The sequence below is a fragment of the Muscardinus avellanarius genome, assembly GCF_963383645.1.
Source record: "Muscardinus avellanarius genome assembly, chromosome: 7".
NCBI lineage: Eukaryota > Metazoa > Chordata > Mammalia > Rodentia > Gliridae > Muscardinus > Muscardinus avellanarius.
Genome location: NC_137793.1, coordinates 106,949,462 through 106,965,831, shown reverse-complemented (window position 1 = coordinate 106,965,831; position 16,370 = coordinate 106,949,462).

The following is a 16,370-nucleotide window of genomic DNA, read 5'->3' as shown; positions in this document are numbered from 1 at the left end:
TCAGCTACTTAGTGAGGCCCTCTGCAACTCAGTGAGACCCGGTTTCAAAATATAGAATAAAAAATAGAGCTGGGGGTGTAGCTCAGAGGTCAAATGCCCCTGGGTTCCATCCCCAGACCCACAAAATAAATAAATAAATAAACAAACAAACAAATAAATAAATATAAAACAAAAAATAAAAAGGGCTAGGGTGTGGCTTGGAGGTAGAACCCCCAACCCTCACCCCAGGGTGTCAAAAAAATAAGAAATACAAATATTAATGATAGGTGAAGCGATATTTTACTTTAATATCCAAGCAGGCATTGAACAAAGACAAGTGTCCCAGCACTGAGCTATACCCGCCCCCCTCACTCCTTCCTCTTTGTGTGGTGATGGGAATCAAACCCAGGGGCGTTCTACCTCTGAGCTACACCTCCAGCTCTATTTTATTTTTGATTTGGAAACAGAGTCTCACTAAGTTGCAGACAGCTTCACTAAGTAGCTGAGGCTGGCCTCGAACCTGCGATCCCCCTGTCTCAGCCTCCCGAGAACTAAGATTACAGGCGTGCACCACCACCCCCTTTAAGTTGTCCAGGCTGGTTTCAAACCTGTGATCCTTCCGCTCGGCCTCCTGGGTTGCGAGAGCCACCGCGCCGGCCTGCTCTGGTTTCTTGCACACGTGTGACATGCAGCGCTGGTCTTTTCCACTCTGTGCCAACGAGCGCCCAGCGCAGAGTCCGCCACCCGCTGCTGCCGCCTCCAGGCCCAGCCGGCTGCCTTCCCACCTGCTGCTGAGTGCAGTTCCTCAGGAGCCCTGCCCCTCCCTCTCGCTGCAGGGTCTCTTGTTAAGGAGACCTCCTAAATCTCTGCCGGCTTTCAGGCTCTCCTTCACCAACAGGATAAGGGCCAGACGCCTTACTTTAGTGCCTCCTCCACGGTGGGCCCCGCACACTTTTCTCTCCTCTTTCAGTATGGAGCTCCGCCTCGTGCCTACCTGTGGGGCTTGGGGATTCTGACATTTCAGAGGTGTGTGTGTGTGTGTGTGTGTGTGTGTGTGTGTGTGTGTGTGTCTGTGTGTCTGTGTGTGTGTGTGTCTGTGTGTGTTTTGGGTTTTGGTAATGAGGATTGAACCCAGGGCATTCTATCACTGAGCTATACCCCTACCCCCAGGCATTTTTTCTTTTTTTTTTTTTTAATTTAAAACAGTATCTTGCTAAATTGCTGAGTCTAAGTTGCTGAGGCTGACCTCGAACCCACAATCCTTCTGTCTCATCCTCCCAAATACTGAGTTTACAGGTGTACACCACCACGGCCGGCCTGAACCTTCGTTTTTTTCATCAGTAAAATAGAGTAGTAACACGCAGGCACCGGTGGAGGGGAACAGAGAGAGGTCTCTGGTTCTGCTTTAGTGGCAGAATGATAGGAAGAGACAGACCATAATCAGGTAAAGAAATAAGGGAAGAAGGACTTTACCGTGACAAAAGCTGTGGAGAAAATAAAACACTTTCTCATAAGGGACGTGAGGACCTGAACAGATGCTGGGGTTCTGGAGGGATCGATAGGGTCCAGTCAAGATGTAAGGACAGGAGCCGGGAGCCGGCTCAGCGCTGGGGCACTGCTCAGCCTGCGTGAGGCCCGGGCCAATTCCTAGCACCGAAGGAACAAAAAAGACTGCAAGATAGACACTCGCAAATTAATCTAAAATCCAATGTCAAACACCAGTCAGAAGTCCACATGGATTCTTTACACCCCCAGGCCTAATTCATTTTTTAAAAATTTTTATTTTCTTTTAAAACAGGGTCTCGCTAGTCGCTGAGAGTCCCCCTGTACTGCTGAGGCTGTCCTTGAACCCATTATCCTCCTGTCTCAGCCTCCCAAGTACTGGGATTACAGATGTGTGCCACCACGCGTTGAGTGCCGCCTCCTCCTCCTCCTCCTCCTCCTCCTCCTCCTCCTCCTCCTCCTCCTCCTCCTCCTTCATATTGGGGGCTGAGTTCAGGGGTACTCTACCGCTGAGCTATATCCCCAGCTCTTTTTATTTTTTTATTTTATTTATTGAATTATTTTTTTTACTGATTTACTTATTTTTGTGGCACTAGAGGATGAACCTAGGGGCATTCTACCTCTGATATACGCCACCAGCCCTATTTTATGCTTTATTTTGAAACAGGGTCTCACTAAGTTGTGGAGGGCTTTGCTAAGTTGCTGGGCCTGGCCTTGAACCTGCGATCCCCCATTCACTGGCTATCAGGCGTGGGCCACCGTGCCTGGCTCCACTTTGCTCTTTTCCTTAGACTGACTCATGATCCATGAACTTTTTTTTTTTTTTTTTTGGTGGTACTGGGGTTCCTGGAAGCCTTCCACCTCCGGGCTACACTTCCAGACCTATTTTATATTTTTATTTGGAAACAGGGTCTCTTAAGCCAGTGAGGCTGACTTCGAACCTGCGTGATCCTCCTGTCTCCACCTCCCAAGCGCGGGTATTACAAGCGTGCGCCACCACACCCGGCATGATCCATGAACTTTTAATGCCCCATATACATTTCAGAATAAGGCTACTGAACCAGGCTCAACGATTTAGGCCTATAATCCCAGTACTTAGAGGGCTAGGAGGAGGGTCACAAGTTTGAGGCCAGCCTCAGCAATTTAGTGAGATCCTATTTCGAAATAAAAAATAATATAGAGCTGAGGGTATGGTTCAGAGGTAGAAAGCTGCTGGGTTCAATCCCCAATATTACACACACACACACACACACACACACACACACACTAGTGGGACTAGTTGCCCTATGAGAAATGAAAACATACTACTAAAGAGTCATGGTTAATAACAAAAATTATTTTACTGTAGGAACAAATAAACAGACCTATGGATCAGAATAAAAAGTTCAAAGGAAGACCCATGAGCGCATGGAAACACGATATATAATAAAGTTGGCCTCATAAATCAATGAGTCTGAGTTGGTCACTGGTGATAGAGGAACTGGCCGCAATATGGAAAAAAGAAAATCAAGCGTCTGCTTTATACCAAAGAGAATGAAACGCTTAGGTCTAGAAGCCTAAACATGAAAGATAAAAATTAAAAAGCTCATCAAATAAGGGAAAATGCTGTTGCAACCGAGAGAATGGAGGCGTTGCGTAAACAGGATAGAGAAAGCACAAAGCAATACCATGGAGTGACCGTGGACTTCTCTTCTCTTACTGAGGAATTTCTGTCCCCAGGCAGCACCCTGGGGTGGCGGGGCGTTTGCAACATCTAAGCTGCAGCCAGGCTTGCCGGAGACCCGCCCGAGAGGAGGGGCCATGCAGAGATTCCCCGGACCCCCTCTGGGAGGGCTGCCGGGTGAAAGTCTAGAAGACACACAGGTGAATGCCATGCCAGGCTGGCAGCCAGGCCGGTCCTCTCTGAGCCAAGGGTAAGGAGGCCCCGCATCCCGGAGAGACCAATCTTAGCGGCGGCCGCCTGCCAGGCTCAGAGCCCGAGCGCCAGCCCCTAACCGTGTGTGGTAAAAGGAACAAATTGCCCTGGTGGGTTCCAATTCTCACTCCCAGCAGCAATTCCCTGCAGGCCTGTCCCAGGGCTCGAGTGTGAAATGCGGCCTTCACGGTGCATTACCGACCTAAAGGAAGCTGTCACCTCCCAGGCTCCGGTGAGACAGAGCCCCTAATTCTGCTTTTCTCTGGGAGAATTCCTTTCTGTGTCCAGCCTGTGGCCTGAGCAACACTTCTGTCACACTGTCCTGTTTCTGTGGCTGAAAAGACGGAATCGATGTTGTGGGTGTGTTAGGGGCGGGTGTCAAGGAACCTGTGGGTGTGTTTAATGGTGTGCTGTAGTGCACCCGTGTCACACATGCTTCTGCTGTGGGATGGTCTCCTCTAGAAGCGCTGGGACCATCTCCTGCCAGAGGGGAGCTCTGGCTGGGCGTCTCCTGTGGGGAGAAGGAGTGGGCAGAAACATTCATGGCAGGTATATATGAGAGTCCCTGCCTTCAAGTCCCTGACCTATGGAGTTCCCTGTAAGCCGGACCTGGTGGCTCCTGCCTGTATTCCCAGTGTTGAGGAGGCTGAGACAGGAGGATCGCAGGTTCGAGGCCAACCTCGGCAACTTAGTGAGACCTTGTTTCAAAATAAAAAGTAAGTACTTGGGAGGCTGAGACAGGAGGATCACAGGTTCAAGACTAGCTTCAGCAACGTAACAAGACTCTCAGCAACCTAGTGAGATTCTGTGTCCAAACAAAAAGAAATGAAATAGGGCTGAGGTATGGCTCAGAGGTAGAATTCCCTCAGGTTCAGTCCTTAGTACCACACGCACACACATACACAAAATAAAAATAAAAAATAAAAGCCCTTGAAGGTACCGCCACAGGGGTTCAGTCTATGCTTTTGAATAAATGAATGAATGAATGCTTTTGAATAAATGAATGAATGAATGACTGGATCTAGAACATTCCTATCAGCGTGGGGGTGCATGCCTGCATTCCCAGTGCTTGGGAGGCCGAGACAGGAGGATCATGGGTTCAAGGCTACTATGGAGTAACTTATCTAGACCCTGTTTCAAAAAGTTAAAAGGGCTGAGGGTGTAGCTCAGAGTTAGGACTCTCCTGGTCCAATCTCCGATCCCACAAAGAAAAAAAAATGGCGTCCTCCTGCAACTACTGCTGTTCCGTCATGCCACGGGGATTTCAGGGTTCGCCTGATGCCACATCCTGTTCTGACCTCTTCCAGGTGTAGCTGTCTGACAAACCATCCCACCCAAGTGCTGCAGTTTAAGACAGTGCAGGCTAGGCCGGGCGCGGTGGCCACGCTTGTAATCCCCGCGCTTGGGAGGCGGAGACAGGAGGGTTGCGCAGGTTCGAAGCTGGCTGCGCTGGCTTAAGAGACCGTTTCCAAATAAAAAATATAAAAAAAAATAGGTCTGGGAGTGTAACCCAGAGGTAGAAGGGTTTCCAGGAACCCCAGTACCACCAAATAAATAAATAATAAAACAGTGCGGGCTTTGTTTGCTCATGACTGCAGTCTGGGCTAGTTGCCGCCGGGCAGCTCTCCTGCACCTGCTGGGGCATTAACGTGGATGTGTGCAGCGGGCAGGCTGAGGCTGACCCGGCTGACGCGGTGGACAGGACTCGCTCTTTCTCCATCCCTCCCAAAGGCCTCTGTGTTGGGCCTCCCGAGCAGACTAGTTGGACTTCTTACACGGATGGCGTTCAGGGTGCCGTGCCTCTTGAAGCTTAGTCCCGGAACCGGCAGAATGTAACTTCTGCTGCAGCTTATAGGTTAAAGCAAGTCACAGGCCCAACGGACTCAAAAGGAGCAGGCTCCACAAGGGCACAAATGCCAGGGGTGTGGTTCACGGGGCCACTTGGGTAGCACACTGCCCCGTGGCCTTCTCTGACAGGTATTTTCCCCAAGGTCTCTCCTCGTGGGAGGACGCAGCATGTCGTGTTCCACGCATGATGGCGTGCTATCTTCAATGGTGTGATCACATCAGTGGAGACCAAATGTTTTGGAGGGATTCATTTTTTGTCTTTTAAGAAAATAGTTGAGGCTGGGCATAGTATAATCTCAGTACTTGAGAGGCTGAGATGAGAGGATCACAGGCTCGTAGCCGGCCTCAACAACTCAGCAAGGCCCTCTGCAACTTAGCAAGATCTTGCTTCCTAATACAAGTACAACAGGGTCAGGGGTATTGCTCAGAAGTCGAATGTCCATGGGTTTAATCCCCAGTGTCAAGAAAAGAAAAAAGTTGGAAATCAGCTGTCTCCTTTGAAAGGGCATAGATCTAATCTTGAATTTGGAAGGTAAGTAACCCCAGATGCTAAAATCACGTTGAAAGTGTTCACAGTGACCCAAGTGTTTATTATAAAGCGTGTGTAACACATACAACCAGGAGAATCAAATCTCCAACTGAATTCACTCAAGGGCAAAACTGTCTGAGAAGTAGTCCTATGGTAGAACCACCTAGAAACAACCCTAGCTGCCCCAGAAAACAGCCCCTGGCCAGGTGTGCTGGTCCACGCCTGTAATCCCAGCACCTGGGGAGCTAAGACAGGAGGGTCGCAGGTGTGGCAGGAGGCTGGCACCGCCAACTTAGCAAGACCCTGTCTCAAATTAGAAAACTAAAAACTCAGTGCCAGGACCCCCTTGAGTTTCATCTCCGGTGCCGTCCACACACACAGCACGAAAGAAAACAGAGCCTCTGACCCGGGGTATTCATACTGCGGGATGCCCTTGCTCACTTGGGGATGCTGCTGGCGGTTGGTGGAAGGCCTCTAAGATGCCTTCCAAATGGGCATCGGATCCTGGGATCCTAAGAGCTTGTGAGAACTGCTGAGACTCCAGGCACGGCCAGGGTGAGGAGCCCAGCAAGAAGGGGGTGCGCATCCCGGGCCTGGGCACAAACCCCAGAGCTCTGGACAGTACCCCAGCTTCTTCCAGCCACCATAGCGGGAGCAGCAGGCGGGTGCCTTGGGTCTTGGTCTTCTTCTTTAGCTCCCGTCACAGGAGTCCATGTGGCAAATGTAATAGAGTCCACAGAGCGCCACGGGAGAGCCAGGAGTACATAAACAGCCAGGGAGCGTTACGGATGGGAGGTAAGTGGCGCCCTGACAGCCAGGTAACTGCAGCCATCTAGACAACTGACCACACCAATAACAGGTCTAATGACCTAACCAGGCCTGACAGCCACCGCCGGCCGCTCGGCCGCTGAGTGCAAGTGCAGATGCCACCCCAGCCCCGGCCCCAGGAGGATGTGTGCGGGCTCGCCGCGTTCTTGGACAGTAGCAGTGGGTTATTTACAAGCTCATTCATTCTCTCCATTCAAGTAATAAATATTTACTAAGAAACCATAAGCTGCTGGACTGTATGACTGGAGCTGGAAATAGAAAACTGCACAAGGCCCTTTATTTTTTTTCTTTTCTTTTTTTGTACTAGGATTGAGGCATTCTGCCTCTGAGCTTTACCCCCAGACCTACTGTATTTTTTTTTTTTTTTTTTTTTGGGGGTCTAGGGATGGAGTTTTGCTAAGTTGCTGAAACTGACCCCGAACCTGCAATTCTCTTGTTTTGGCCTCCGGAGTACCAGGATTCCAGGTGTGCACCACCCTGCCTGGCTCAAGCCCATTTCTTTATGGTCAGCAGAGAGCAGGAAAGAAAGGAGCCCAGAGACGGGCATGGTGGCTGTAATCCCAGAAGTTTGAGGCTAAGACTGGAGGATCACAGGTTTGAGGACACCCTCAGCAACTTAGCAAAATCCTCAGCAATCTAGCACGACCCTGTTTCGGAATAAAAAAATAAAAGGGGCTAGGTATATAGTTTGGAGGTAGAAGTCTCCTGGGTTCAATTCCCAGTAATTGAACACACACACACACACACACACACACACACACACACACACACACCACGGAGCCAGGACTTCCTAATAACGTACTCTGTCTGGAGCACCTCCTAGGGCTGGCACTGTCACAGACACCCCATGCTGACTCTTTCGAGGCGGGACAAGGACATTTGGCTGGTGGACCCCTTGCCCAAGGCCTCACAGCTGCTGGGGGAGTGTGCCCAGCACTGAGGCGCTGACCACCCTTGGAAGATGACCCTGTCCTTGAGTGCCCTCCCAGAGTCACCCAAGGGGGTCCTAGGAATGGGGTGTCTGAGGGGGTACCCCAGGGCATGAGATGGGATGTTCTTGTCACGAAGACCTGCTACTCAAGGAAGGAACAGATCCCTGTGCTTGGGGAACAGTGTTCTCTGGCAATGGGGCTCTGGTCAACATTAATGCATCTGGGTCCAGAAAATCTGGGCCCTGGGAGGCCGGGGCAGCCTCCCTGGGACAGTGTTTGCTGGCTGTCTGCACATGGGCCAGCTCCCAGGACCCTCAGGACCCAGATGCTGACTGCACCCTCATAGCTGAGCAGGAGCCAGGGGTGGGCAGGGCTCGCTGCACCCCTCCCCATCGGAGACACCCTGGGCTGGCGCTTGCCAAGAGCAGGCCTGGGCTTCTTCCCTGGGTCTCCTGCACACGCCAACCCCTTCACCTCCCTGGGGGTCTTTCCTCTCTGAGCACTCTCTCCAGAACGCAAGTCCCTCTGCGGGGGGCAACTATTTACTAATAGGAATACATGGCTTACTTTTTTTGTGTGTGTGTGGTACTGGGGTTCCTGGAAACCCTTCTACTTCCGGGCTACACTCCCAGACCTATTTTTTATATTTTTATTTGGAAACAGGGTCTCTTAAGCCAGCGTGGCTGGCTTCGAACCTGCGTGATCCCCTCCTGTCTCTGCCTCCCAAGCTCGGGGATTACAAACATGTGCCACCATGCCCGGCATTTTTTTTTTTTTTTTCTGTACTTGGGATGGAACCCAAGGGTATTCTACCTCTGAGCTACACCTCCAGCCCTATTTTCTAGTCTTTTTTTTTTTTAACTTTTTTTTTTTTTTTTCCGGTACTGAGGATGGAACCCCGGGGTATTCTACCTCCAAGCTACAACCACAGCCTTATTTTTTATTCTTTATTTTGAAACAGGGTCTCACTGAGTTGCAAAAGGCCTCACTAAGTAGCTGAGGCTGGCCGTGAACCGCGATCCTTGTGTCTCAGCCTCCCAAACGGTGGGATTACAAGCGTGCGCCACCATGCTCGGCTACATTATTTTTTTTTTTGTACTGAAGATTAAACCCTTCACCTCTGAGCTACTCCCCAGCCATATTTTATTTTATTTAGTTTTTTATTTTGAAACGGGGTCTCCCTAGGTTGCTGAGGCTGGCCTTGAACCTGCAATCCTCTTGTCTCAGCTTCCTGAGTACTGGGGTTACAGGCATGTGCCACCACACCCAACTAGCCCCTACTTTAAAGGGCAAAGTTGCTGGGGGCTCGAATTCTGTGTCCCCAGGGCACAGGCTCCCTTAGGACAGCCTATGAGTCTCGGGGATCTAAACTTGATACTTCAAGTGCTGCTGGACACAGATGATGATTCTTATACCTGGCATGTTCACAGAACTCATTTTAAGTCACCTCTGCTTGTGTTTCTCCTTATTCTAGACTCTTAGAAAACACTGAATACTGAACAAAAATAAAAATTATTTTTTTGCAGTACTGGATTTAACCCAAGGGCATGCGACCTCCGAGCTACAATCCCAGGCTGATTTTATTTTATTTGGTCTAACTGGGGATTCTACCTCCAAGTTCTACCTCCTAGCCTTCTTTAAAGTGTTCTGTTTGGAAACAGGGTCTTTCTAGGTTGCCGAGTCTCGCTGCTTGTGGAGACCAGCGATCCTCCTGTCTCGGCCTAGCTCTCTCCAGCCCGGCCCTCCCTGGATCCCTGTCTTCTCTCCCCACAACCCCGGCCCCTCCAGCTAACCCAGCCCAGGGAAATCCCACTTCCGGTCTCTGTCCCCCGGCCCTGCCTGTCTGGTTCCTGTGAGCTCCCGGACACCAGCCCCACAGTGCTCGGGAAGGCTCACTTCCCCCTGGTCACTTTCAAGGGGGGCTGTGGGGTTATGAGAGGGGAGAGAAGGGGGGCAGACGGGGGCAGGCTGGGGTGGGAAGCCCCAGGGGCAGGCTTGGGGGAAGGAGGTGGGGTGGGCCAGGGCCCCGAGAGGCCACCGACCTGGCTCCCCCAGCACAAGGCCGGCGGCCCTGGTGGAGGTGCTGGGCCAAGCTAATCACCTAAATGGACGCGGGCTGTTGAGAGACAGGCTCTATTCCCTAATAGAATTTGCCCTCAAGTGCAATTTAATTTTCTCTGAGGCGGGCGGTCTCCAGCCCTCTGCCACCTCCCCCAGCAGACCCTCCTTTCCCCGGCTTCCAAGGGGAAGCACGGCACCTTGTCTCAGAGAAAGGAGGAGCCGGGGCCTCGGGCTGTCCCGAGCACCTCTGCGTGCACCCTCCGGCTCCCTCCTGGACCCTGTCTTTCCTTCGCGCTCCAGGTCACACCATGAAGGCCGATTTACCCCCTGACCTCTGGTAAGTTCACATGCTTGGAGTCAGAGGCCCGGGGAGGGGCAGTGGTCATGGAGGGGGACTTGGGGGCCTGGGAGCGGGAGGGCCCCTGCGGACACTCGCTCGGAGACCTCTGTGGATGGGGCAGAAACGGGCTCCAAGCCTATGGTTTGGGGCACAGTGCCACACTCCGGGGACACCCCTGGCTCACCAGAGCCGGCCTTTCCTCCAGGCACCCCCACCTCTGACCTTGGACTGTGGTACCTGACACCCAACCAGGGTCGCTGGGGACTTGGCAGTGGGGGAATCTGGGCCTGAGCCTCCTGTCCCGGTCCTGGTGGAAGTGGGGGCGTCTTCAGAAGTGCTTGGGCTGGCCTGGCCCCTCTGGGTGGCTGGGGCTCAGGGAGGCTGGGCAGGTCCTGGGCTTTCTAGGTCCTGGTGGCGGGTGAGGAGCACAAAGGGAAGCCATGGGGTGTGATGGGGACTTGGGGAAGAGAGTAGAAGGGAGGGGACTCGTGGGGTGCACCTGTGGGCTTTCTGGGGTGCAAAGCCTGCTGGGCGCAGGGTGCCCTGGACTCCAGGGAGTCGTGGTGCCCCTGTTTCCCTGTGCTCTTTTCTCTGGGAGCCCTGGACAGGGAGCACGGGAATTCCTCTTTGCCTTCAAGCCTTGAAAGGGCAGAGGGCGGGGCTGGAGATGACAGAGGATGGACGGTGGCGGGTCAGGGTCAGCAGCAGGGGGAGGCGCCGTTCTTCAGCCCTGCCACCTGCCCAGCGCCTGGGCTCCCTCTCGGCAGCTGGGGCCCCTCAACAGTGCTCACGGGGCCATCTTTGAGGCATCCCCGTGTTTACCCAAATGCTTTACAACAGATGCTGGCTAGTGGCCTGCGCGTTGCCAGACACGGAGCTCAGTGCTAGGAGAAAAGGGGACTTCTAGCCAGGCGTGGTGGCGCACGCTTGTAACCCCAGCATTTGGGAGGCTGAGACAGGAGGATCGCAGTTCATGGCCAGCCTCAGCTACTTGGTGAGGGCCTTTGCAACTTGGTGAGACCCTGTTTCTTTTCTTTTTCTTTTTCTTTTCTTTCTTCCTTTTCCTTTCTTTCTTTTTTCTTGTGTGTGTGTGGTATTGGGAATGGAACCCAGAGGCATTCTACCTCCGAGTTACACCCCCAGCCCTATTTTTTTATTCTTTATTTTGAAGCAGGGTCTCACTGAGTTGCAAAGGGCCTCACTAAGTAGCTGAGGCTGTTTGTGAACCCCAATCCTCCTGTCTCAGCTTCCCAAATGCTGAATTATAAGTGTGCACCACCACACCCGGCTGAGAGCCTGTTCCAAAATAAAGAATAAAAAAAAAAATAGGGCTGGGGGTATAGCTTGGAGGTAGAATGCCCCTGGGTTCCACACCCAGTACCAAAAAAAAGAAGAAGAAGAAGAAGAAGAAGAAGAAGAAGAAGAAGAAGAAGAAGAAGAAGAAGAAGAAGAAGAAGAAGAAGAAGAAGCCGGGTGTGGTGGCGCACACTTGTAATACCCGCGCTTGGCAGAGACAGGAGGATCACACGGGTTCGAAGCCAGCCTCGCTGGCTTAAGAGACCCTGTTTCCAAATAAAAAGTATAAAATAGGTCTGGGAGTGTAGACTGGAGGTAGAAGGGTTTCCAGGAACCTCAGTACCACTAAAACAAACAAACAAAAAGAATAAAAATAGGGCTGGGGTGTAGCTCAGAGGTAGAATGCCCCTGGGTTCCATCCCCAGTACCGAAAAATAAGGGGGGAATCCTCCAAGTCTGGCTGTATGTTGGGTGTGCATAAGTCCCACACAGGTCAGAATGCCCTCCAATAGTCGGGCAGTGACATTAGCCTGTCACCAGTACTTGGGAGGCTGACAGGAGGATTGCTGGTTTGAGACCAACCTTAGCGACTTAGACTCTCAGCAACCCAGCAAGACCCTGTTTCAAAACAAAAAGTTTAGAAAGGGCTGGGGTATAGATCAGAGGTAGAATGCCTCTGGGTTCAATTTAAAGTACCACAAAAATAAATATGAAATAAAATACAAATAAATAAAAGGGGTTGTGAGTATAGATCAGGGGTGAATGTCCCTGGGTTCAACCCCTAGGATCCCTTCACACAGGAAAGCTTTACAGCAGTGTTGCCCAGTAGAAATACAATTCCAGCCACATAGGGAATTTTAGATTTCCTAGTAGTCATGTTAAAAGAAGAAACGTGCGAAATTAATGTTAATAATAGATTTTAACCCACCATATCTAAAATACTGTCACTTCGATGCATAACATTAAAAAATATCTTACTGAGCTATTTCACATTTTTTCCTAAGTATGAAGCCTTACAACCCAGCATGTAATTCCCATTCGCAGTACATCTCAGTCTTGCTTCAGGGCTGGGAAGCCACACCTGTGGCCAGTGGCCTCTGTATTGAGGGCAGAGTCCTGGACCGTGCCACGCACGTGGTCCCCAGGCCCAAAGCCACTCTTTACAAATACTCTTAGCCCCGGAGCTACTAGGCCAGTATCTGTAGCCTTGAACAAAATGCCCAGGTAATTAAATGCACAGGAAAGTCTGAGCTGTGGGGATGAGGAGGGGTGGAATAAACATTTTTAGAGCATTTGTCTTGGCATCTTTTCACACTGGTTCTGCTGTGGTTTCCTCTCAAAAAAAGGACCCCTTTCTCAGGAGAATTAGCTAAGTATTAACAGCCCCGTTTAAACACAGCCCAACACAGGACACTGGGGCTCAGGGCAGCTAACTTCCCACAGCCTCTTCTGTAGGTCAGAGGACTCTCGGCCTCCACGGAGGCCCCCGCAGTGAACTCTTGGGGAAGCCCCCTGGTCCCCAGAGCTCTCCGAATTTCCTCCTTGACCTCTAGAAGTGGCCACAGTGCCCATGCCCGGTCCCTTTTCTGCAGCGAATGTTTTTTGTGTGTGCTGGGGATGGGACCCAGGGGCATTTTGCCTTTGAGCGGTACCCCCAGCCTTATTTCATTTATTTGGAAACAGGGTGTCACATAGTTGCTGAGGTTGTCCCTAAATTGCCAAGGCTGGTTTCAAACCTGAGATCTGCCTGTTACAGACTCCTAAGTATTGAGATTACAGGTGTGTGCCACCATGTCTGGCTCCTTTTTTGGGGTGGGGGGAGAAGTACTGAGAATTGAACCCATGAGCATTCTACCTCTGAGCTACACCCCCACTCTGATTTTATTTTTCTTTTGAAATAGAGTTTCTCTAAACTGCTAAGGCTAGCCAAGAACTCACGATCCTCCTGCCCCAGCCTCCCGAGTACTGGGATTACAGGTGGGTGCCATGCACCGTGCTCAGATTAATGTTTTCAAGCAGAAAGGTTAGTGACCAGCAGGGCACGATGGCGCAAGCCTGTAATCCCAATACTTGGGAGGCTGAAACAGGAGGATTGTAAATTGTGAGGCCAGCACTACCAGGTTTGAGGTTCGCCAGTAACTTAGTGAAACCCTGTTTGGAAATAAAAAATAGAGCTGAAATAGAGCTGATGATGCAGTTCAGAGGTAGATCGCCCTTGGGTTCAACCCTAATAACACACACACACAGGTGTGACCAAGGGCCAGCTGTTCATGATGAGCCAATGAGTCCTAAAAGGTCCCAAGTTCCCCATCCTCCACCCCACCCACTGAAGACAGCATCTTCGTGGGCTTGCTGGGCACCAGGCCCTGGGTAACAGTTTTGTCAGGCAGGTAAGTCGAGGCACAGAGGGGTCGCTCCCGGCAGTCAGTAGCACCCGCACAGAGACTGGAATCGGGTCCCTGCCTCTTATTTCTCCCCCAAGCCTCCTGGGCCTGTCTCCTGTCACCTCTGCCCACATCTAACATATCTACATTTTTTTGGTTGTAAGTCAGTTCCTGAGAGAAAACTGCTGAGTTAAGCCCCTCCAATAAAAACCTTTCGCCAAGACGATGACGGGGTTGTTTTATAGATGAGCTCTGACACCTGCAGCTATTTCCCAAGGAGCCAGGCTGGACTCTGCACCCGTCCTCCTCCCCCGCACAGCGCCCCCTGCAGGCTGAGGGAGTGGACCTTTGGCCCGCAGGCCCGGGGCAGAGCCTGGGCCTCCTCAGCAGCCTCCTCTATGAAGAGGCAGAACAGGACGCCCCACCTGCCCCGGGGGCTTAGGCCAAGAAGGGCACCAGGGCACTCAGCGGAGTGCTGGCTCCTAGGGTCACTCTTGCATCCAGGGGCCTCTGAGACCTGGAGGTAGGAGAGGGAAATGGAGAAGGAAGACTTCTGCAGCCCCAGTTTTTCTTCAAATTAGCTGGGAGGTGAACTCAAATCAGAAAATAAACAAGAGTGAGCCAGGAGTGATGGTGATCATACTTTGAGAGGCTGGGACAGGAGGATCACAGGTTCGAGGACAGCCTCAGCAATTTACTGAGACCCTCAGCAACTTAGTGTGACACTGTTTCAAGAAATGAAAAGAAAAAAGGGCTGTAGGTGCAACACAGAGGTAGAATGTCCCTGGGCTCAATCTCCAGTATAAAGAAGGAAAGAAAGAAAAGGAAGGAAGGGAAGAAGGAAGGAAGGAAGGAAGGAAACAAACATCACCAAGAAAAGCAAGAGCTGCGGGGTGGTGTAGGCAGAGTAGCTTTGGGAGAAGATGCAGACGCCGGCCGCACCTTCCTCCTTCTGGCTCCTTTGTATCAAGCCAAGGAAAGTGCCTGCTTGCAGGATGGAGTGGGAGCTTTCCCCATAGCAGCAAAAAGGCCAGCCAGACACTGTGGCATAAGTACCTGTAATCTCAGGTACCGGAGAGGCTGAGGCAGGAGGATCGCAGGTTCAAGGCCAGCCTGGGCAACTTAGTCAGTCTGAAGATAAAATATACACCAGGGAGGATTGCTAGGGATGTAACTCATTGGCGGGGGTTCCGTCCCCTATACTGAAAGAAAAAGAAAAGAGAGGAAAGGAAAGAAAGAAAGAAGGAAGGAAGGGAAGGAGGGAGGGAAGGAAGGAAGGAAAGAAGAAAAGAGAGAGAAAAAAATACCATGCACGTTGAGTCCGGCCCGCTGACCTCAGCTTGTGACCAGAGGTGACCGGCCTCCAAGTCCAAGGGAAAACTACGAAGGGCTGGAGGCCTTTGTCCCAACTGCATCTCGGGAGGCGGCCTCCCAAAGTCTCCACTTTGCTTAAGAACATCCAGGAGGGCTTCTTATTCCCTCCTCCTCCCGTAAGTAAAGATAAAAGAAACAAGGAGACCCGCACGGGCACAGGGGCTGCCTGCGGTCCTAGTACCTGGGGGGCTAGGACAGGAGGATCGCAGCCTCAGCGACCTGACCAGATCCTGTTTCAAAATTTCAAAAACGTTCAGAAAGGGCTGCGGGAGTCATTCAGAGGCCCAATGACCCTGGGTTCAAGCCCAGTAAAAACAAAACAGAACAAAACAAAAAGCACACAGGACGGAGCGGAGGGATACAATCGTGATGCTGCTGCGCGTTTCTAGGGAGACTGGTGTCGGTGCTCTGCGGGACCGTCCGAGCAGAGCGCTCCTGCGTCCCCACGTCCCCAGCGGGGAAGTGGGGAAACGAGGGACTTGTGGACGGCTAGGACAAGCCCAACCCGGATCTGGACAGGGGCTGTGAGCCCTATCAGACCCACTTCTCAGACACTCTCCCCAGCGAGCAGGTGGATGCGCCTGGACGTCCTCTCCCAGGACACTCTCCCAGGGTTGGGCCACGTAATTATGAGAACTGTTAGGCCTTACTGCAGGTCACTGCCTTTCAGGGCCGAGCATGCAGCTAGTATACAATAGGTGCTCAATGAATGCACAGAGAATGACCTAGGTACTCTTGACCTAGGAATGACTCCTCCCCCCTCCTCCTCCCTCTCCTCCCCCTCCTCCCTCTCCTCCTCCTCACCTTCCTCCCTCTCCTCCTCCTCCTCCTCCTCACCCTCCTCCTCCTCACCCTCCTCCTCCTCACCCTCCTCCTCCTCCTCGCCCTCCTCCTCCTCCTCGCCCTCCTCCTCCCTCTCCTCCTCCTCCTCCTCCTTCTCCTCCTCCTCCTCCTCCTCACCCTCCTCCTCCTCCTCCTCGCCCTCCTCCTCCTCCTCCTCCTCCTCCTCCTCCTCCTCCTCCTCCTCCAGTACTGGGGATTGAACTCAGGGGCATTCTACTTCTGAGCTACACCCCAACCCTACTTTATTCTTTTATTTTGAAACAGGGTCTTGCAATGTTGCTGAAGCTCTTCTAAATTTCGGAGGCTGGCTTCAAGCCTGCTATCGCTATCCTCCTGTCTGAGCCTTCCAAGTATTGGATTATAGGCATGTACCACCATGCCCAGTAGGTACTCTCAGTTTTTGATGGAACATAAAAATAATTAACTCTGAAACCAGAGCAAAGCATTCCCAGATTTATCCCCTAACGTCCACAGCGCACAGGCGTGAGGCATGCTGGCCGGGTCTCAGAGGACTCAGCCTGCTGGGTCATTACGCTGC